Below are 7,255 nucleotides of genomic sequence, written 5' to 3'. Positions count from 1 at the left end.
AGCACTTTGGGAGGCTGACGTGGGCAAATCACAAGGTCAGGAGTTAAAAGACCAGCCTGACCAACATGGTGAAACCCTTTCTCTACTAAAAAATACAAAAAATTAGCTGGGTGTGGTGGCAGGTGCCTGTAATCCCAGGAGGCTGAGGCAGGCAAATCGCTTGAACCCAGGAGGTGGAGGTTGCAGTGAGCCAAGATTGTGCCACTGCACTCTAGCCTAGGTGACAGTATGAGACCCCATCTCAAAAAAAAAAAAAAGACCCTGAAGCTTTTCTAGTTGGAGTTAATCTCTCTTTTCAGTATTCTTTGTCCTCTTGTGGGTCATCTTACTCTGCTTTTATTTAGTAAATAAATTCAATAAAATTAATTTTATTGAAAACTACGTTACTGGATGGTTATAGCCTGATGAGGCCAGCCTTAGATGTCTTTCTCATGATTGCTTTGTTTTGCACATATTAAATGTCTGTGGAATTGAATTAATGCTCTCTCTGTTAAAAGTCAGCACCAGGCTTTCCAAAGGCTGTCCCTTCTAGGCTGCTTTTCCCAGTAGCCTCATCCATTCCTTCCTCTATCCACCAAGAGAGAAGTTGCAGCTTTACTCTTTTTGATGTTACCATGGTAGCCTGTGATACTTTCTTTCTAAAGTACTGCTTGCCATCCACCAGACTGATGTTTCCATGGCAACCAGGTAAAGGGAATAGTCTGCTATTTTCTGCTGGATGCAGAAAAGGAATTGTAGTCTGAGAAGCTGCATATCTGAATCTTCTAGCTTCAGACTTCCCTTTCCCTCTCTCGTAACTTTTATGCTTTATATCCAGGACCGGTTTGCTCTCCAGTGTGCTCTTGGTTGAGAGCGCTCTGAAAGTGAGGTGAGGCAGACCAGCCAATTTAGATCATGTGGGAAGGTGGGGGCAAGCAAAGAGCTGATCAAAGATCACTTCAAAAAGTTGGATGAAGTCTCTTAGTTGTTCAGATGATCTGCTCTCAAGAGCCCTTAAGGAGTTGGCTGAAGTTGCTAGAGAGCCATTAAGCAGTTATTTTTGAGAGCAATGGGTAGATGGGTGAGGTGCCTGAAGACTGGAAAGGAGCCAGTCATTGCCAGATTGTAGAAAGGGGAAACAGTGACCTTGGAAATTGGAGGCTTGTCAGACTTGCCAATGTTCCAGAAAGGATGAGAGTTTCAGTCAGCCTTCAGGCACCAGGAAGCCTACTTGTTTAGAATTAGTGGTGCTGAGAATTCGCCTCCTTTCAACTCCTGAGCACAAGCAAGCTAGGGGACCTCCACCCTGTAGCCAAGTGTCACACTGGAATCATACAGCATGGTTCAGATTCCTCTTCCCTCACAAACTAGCTGAATAAGCTGGGGTAAGTTACTTCACTTCTCTAACTCATACTTCGTCTGTAAAAAGAAAATGATAGTACCTATCTATCTCATAGGAATGTGAGGATTCATTGAGAAAGGTTTGGAACTTGGCTTATTACCGTCCTTAGTATTCCCCTTCCTTTGGATGCCTACTCACTCGATTTTCTAGCTGATTTCATTCTACCCAACTTCAGAAAATGCTCAAGGTTTATGGGGAGAACCAAGGGTGGTGTAATGGTGAAAATAAATCTTCATTTTTAAATAAATAAATTGTTCCTGGGCCAAAGCCCCAGGCTCACAAGGTCTTGGATCACATAGAACCTGCCTAGTTTTCAGGAAAACAAATCCCACTAGCCCAATCTGTTTATGCTTGAGGCTCTGTCCATATAGTTAGATTTTAACCAGATGGTTTTGAAAAATCAAAATGAGCCCCCCTCACTGGTACCTTCAAGGTACCTAGCACCCTTAACTTTGGCAGGGGAAAAATACCACAGGGCACTCTGTTTTAAGACAGGGTCTGGCTCTGTTGCCCATGCTGGAGTGCAGTGGTACCATCACAGCTCACTGCAGCCCCAACCCCCTGAGTTCAAATGATCCTCTTGATTAGCTGGGACTAGAGGCATGTGCCACTACACCCAGCTAACTTTTGTATTTTTTGTAGAGACGGGGTCTTGCTATGTTGCGCGGCTGGTCTCAAACTCCTGACCTCAGGTGATCCTCCCACCTTGGCCTCCCAAAGTGCTAGGATTATAGGTGTGAGCCACAACTAGCTGAGAGCACCCTCTGTTACCACCCTTTCCTTAGCGTCCCTTGTAGCATCCCCCAGGCATTCCCGTAGCACCCATCCTTTGTTGGTATCCAGAGCCTAGCCCTACACTGGCACTTCCTGAATATTTATTTTTAGACAGAGTCTCACTCTTGTTGCCCAGGCTGGAGTGCAATGGCGCGATCTCAGTTCACCACATTCTCCGCCTCCCGGGTTCAAGCCATTCTCCTGCCTCAGCCTCCCAAGTAGCTTGAATTACAGGCATGAGCCACCACATGGCTGATTTTGTATTTTTAGTAGAAATGGGGTTTCTCCGTGTTGGCCAGGCTGGTCTTGAACTCCCGACCTCAGGTGATCCACCTGCCTCAGCCTCCCAAAATGCTGGGATTACAGGTGTGAGCCACTGTGCCCGGCCTTTATTTATTTTTTTAAGACAGAGTCTCACGCTGTCACCTAGGCTGGAATGCAAAGGCGTGATCTCCACTTACTGCAACCTCTGCCTCCTGGGTTCAGGCGATTCTCCCACCTCAGCCTCCTGTGTAGCTGGAATTATAGGTAACCACCATCACACCTGGCAAATTTTTGTAATTGTTTTAGTTAAGACAGGGTTTCACCATGTTGGCCAGATTGATCTCGAAGTCCTGACCTCATGTGATCCATCCACCTGGCCTCCCAAAGTGCTGGGATTACAGGCGTGAGCCACTATGCCCAACCTGAATAAGTATTTTAAATCAGCACAGGTCCTGTGCGTAAAGTCAAGTTATAATTTGAACACAAAAATGGAAAATCGTGCACTAAAATACCATCATGGAGCTTCAGTTGCCAATCTTTTCCCTCAACTCTCCACCAAACAACAAAACCCAACAAAGGGGGTGAGTCCTTATGGGAGGCATGTTGGACCCTGTAGACCGTAACTTAAATTTATATCTCCAAATGGTGGTGTGCTCTGAGAGTTTAGCAAGCTGCTTTGATGCCTAAATAAGGGGCCAGGACATAGGATGCAAAAGGCACTACTACCTCTACTACTCCTCTGTATAATGCTTGAGAAATTACAAAGATCTTTGCTCTTTTATTTAGTCCTAATGACTTCCCTACTAGGTAGGTATTCTTCATTTTTGAGTTGGGATAGCATAGCTGAAGTTCAGAAAACCCGAGAGGTTAAGAGTGACTTCATCCACAGACCCCCATCCAGGAAACATCCTGAGCGCTAACTGAAAAGCATTCAAGGGCTTACTGAATTTGCATTCACATCTGGAGTTTTCAAGGCCATTAAGCTGTGGAAACTTGATATCAATATTCAAATAGACGAAAAGGGACCTTGAGCATATCCATCAGAGAGTCACCAAGATGATAAAGGCTTGAGAAGCAGTATGCTTTTTGTCATGTTTGTGTCCCTTGACGACTGCACCAGCCACGCAAATTTTGCTGCCTTCTTTACAGGAAGCGCCTTTTCCTCATGTGGTGGGCTGCCTGCTGTTTCTCCTCTGTGCAGTTGCTCATGTAATCTGACCACAAGAAATGCTTTTCCTTCTTTCTCTCATCTATCTATAGCCTACATATCCTGCAAGGCCCAGTTTCTAAAATATGTCTTCCAAATTTACTGTTTCTTCCATTCAGAGTTCCTGGAGCACGTGAGGTAGCCCCCAGTTACATAGAATATGATACTGTTTGCTACTGTTTTACCTGTTTTGTGCTGTACTACCTGGTCCATCTCCCCAGCTTAATTGTAAGCTATTTGAGGGGCAGAGATTGTATCTTATATGTATTTGTTTTTCCCATTGGGCCCAGCACAGTAATTGGCAAATTGCAGATGTTGAGTCCTTGAGAGGAACAAAATGTCTTCTAGCATTTGTGGATGAAAGATTAAAATGTTCAGGAAAAATTTACTTAGACTGATATGGATTGAAACTATGTTAGATTTTAATAAAAAGATGTGTGTGTGAACTTCCTGGGAGTAAGAGTTTAACCCAGAGGACTTCTGTGCATGACCTTGGCTGCCTTTCGGGTGGCCCCTGCTCCAGTCTCTCTAGAAGGGGGTCAGATGCAGCAGGGCCTAAAGGCTCATCTGTAGGCAGAGGCCCAGAGTGGAGAAATTTCCAGATGCAGGACTATCCGCTCCTCTGGCCCTCAAGGGAGAGCACACACAGTCTGTGCTCTGGGCCAATGAGGGGGTCTTGTGGGCAAAGGGGAATGGAAGTATTAGGGGCTGGGAAGGGGCTGGTAAGGGAACACGGACTCCAAGACAAAATAGCAGTGGTTAAGAGATACATGAGGGCAGAAGGGACCTTGCTTGACATGGCAGCTTAGGTCCCAATGCCCCTCTGCTGACCTCTCACCCCAGCCCAGATCAGTGGCTCTACTTTCCCTTGATCAGAGAAAGAGAGAATGGCCTGGTTCTCAGAGAAGGCCTCACCTCTCCCAAGTCTGGCGGGAGCCGGGCTTCAACTTCCGTCTGTTCTGAGCTATTCCCTGTAGGCGTCTGGAGGGAACACACAGATGGGTCGGGCTGATGGGACTGGCTGAGTTGGGGGAGGGAGGCTCGTGGTGTGTGGCTCCCCTCATGGGGGAGTCTTGCTGTCATTGTCTTCCATACACAAAGCACATGTTTTAAGCTTCTGCCACATGAAAGGCACTGGGCCTTTCTTGCTCCTCATCTTTTTCTCAGTCTACATCTGACCATTAGTGATACTCTCCTTCTAGAAACCCCTGCCTCTGGCAGTAGTCACAACAGGCTCAATCCTAGTTCTCCCACTACCTTTTTGGCAGCTGCCTCTCCACCTTCTCCATCTATATATCCCCAGGATCTCCTTGTTCCCTCTTCTTTCTCTGGACTCCTGAGGCTTTGTTTTAAATCATTTTGTTTCATTTTTGAACAGGTGCTATATGACATAGTTAAAAGTTCCAAGGCCAGGCGTGTTGCTCATGTTTGTAATCCCAACATTCTGGGAGACCAAGGCGGGTGGATCACCTGAGGTTGGGAGTTCAAGACTACCCTGGCCAACGTGGAGAAACCCCATCTCTACTAAAAATACAGAATTGGCCAGGCGTGGTGGCACATGCCTGTAATCCCAGCTACTCCAGAGGCTGAAGCAGGAGAATCACTTGAACCTGGGAGGTGGAGGTGGGGATGAGCCGAGATTGTGCCATTGCATTCTAGCCTGGGCAACAAAAGTGAAACTCTGAAAAAAAAAAAAAAAAAAGAAGTCCCAACGGTAGAAAAAGGGCATACAATGAAAAGTTACCTTCCTATCCCTGTCTTCTACTCACCCAGTTGCCCTTCCCAGAGGCAGCCAGTACCATCTTTTTATTTATTTATTTATTTTGAGACAGAGTCTTACTCTGTTGCCCAGACTGGAGTGCAGTGGCATGATCTCAGCTCACTGCAACCTCCGCCTCCTGGGTTCAAACAATTATCCTGCCTCAGCCTCCCGAGTAGCTGCGATTACAGACACCCGCCACCACGCCCAGCTAATTTTTGTATTTGTATTTAATTTTGTATTTCGCCATGTTGGCCAGGCTGGTCTCAAACTCCTGATCTCAGGTGATCTACCTGCCTCAGCTTCTCAAAGTGTTGGGATTATAGGCATGAGCCACCCTGTGCCCAGCCTGTAACAAACTCTTGTAAATCTGATGAAATTCATGAACCCTTTTCTCAGAGACATGCATGACTAAACAAATACATCAAATTGCATGTACCACTTCACAAGACACAGACTCCATCAGTAGTCTGGGGTAAGGATCCCAGCCTGGACTACACCTTCTCCCTTAGTGTAATTGTGGATCCCCTTCCAAAATTAAAATGCAAGGCTCCTTGTTTGAAGAATTTTAAGAATACAACAGAGCATTAAGAAGAGAACAGGCCAGGCATGTGGTTCACTCCTGTAATCCCAGCACTTTGGGAGGCCGAGGTGGATGGATCACAAGGTCAGGAGTTTGAGACCAGCCTGATCAACATGGTGAAACCCCTATCTCTGCTAAAAATAAAAAAATTAGCTGGGCATGGTGGCATGCACCTGTAATCCCAGCTACTCAGGAGGCTAAGGCAGGAGAATTCACTTGAACCCAGGAGGCGGAGGTTGTGGTGAGCCAAGATTGCACCACTGCACTCCAACCCACATGACAGAGCGAGACTGTCTCAAAAAAAACAAAAGAAAACAGCATTAAACTAAGCATGTGCACAGGCCACAACCTTTTCCCCTTGTTCTTCTACTATCTCTATGGTGATTATTCTCATTAACTGTTTCTCTTGCCCCAACTTGTTTTGAATTTCAGATTCAGCTGTCCAGAGAGCTACTGAAACTATATAGATGTTCTTCTAGCATCTCATATTCAGTGTCTTCAAAATGGAGCTCCTTACTCCCATTACCTCCTCTGCCCCCTACTCCAAGTTCCTCACCATCCTCCTACCACCTACAACTTTTTCCTCTCTTTATACCCATCCACTGAGTTGCCAAGTCCCATTGATTCTGACCCTCAAACCCATGCCTCCTTTTCTTTCACACTGCCATCCCCTCAGGATGGTCTTTCATTATACTATATTATGTATCACTGTTACTGGTCCCTAAACTCAGCTCCTCAGGGCTTGCCACTGCAGTTCCAGTCCACAAACACCTCTCCCAGCCTCCTCTTCCCAAAGGACAATCCTAATCATGTTATTTTCACATTCAGAGACCTTGCAGTGACTCTCGCTGCCTACAGAGTTGGGCACAAACTCTTTTTCCTGGCATTTAAGGTCCTTTACAGTGGGACTCCAAACCTTCTTTTCCATGCTCATCTCTTACCCCTCCTCTTCATGTCCCTGAGGTTTCAACCCAACTGTACAGCCATCTGGTCCCTTCATGGGCCCAGTGTGTTTTCCTGCATTTTAAAATTTGAGTTGCCTCTGTTCATGGTCCTCAGAATTTAGAACTTGCTTACTCCACTACAGGCATGTAATTTATCTGGACCTTTCACCATAGCCACTGCACATGGCCCTGCCCATTGTGTCCCTGCATCTTGTCTGCTGTCTCCACTTTCTCTTCTCCCCATCCTTATTGGAAAGGGAGCCTCAGATGCAAAGCCGGATAAAATCACCATTAAGGGGCCAGGTGCGGTGGCTCAGTCCTGTAATCCCAGCACTTTGGGAGG

Source organism: Cebus imitator, unplaced genomic scaffold (assembly GCF_001604975.1).
Source record: "Cebus imitator isolate Cc_AM_T3 unplaced genomic scaffold, Cebus_imitator-1.0 Scaffold170, whole genome shotgun sequence".
Classification (NCBI taxonomy): Eukaryota; Metazoa; Chordata; class Mammalia; order Primates; family Cebidae; genus Cebus; species Cebus imitator.
This window is presented reverse-complemented; position numbering follows the sequence as displayed.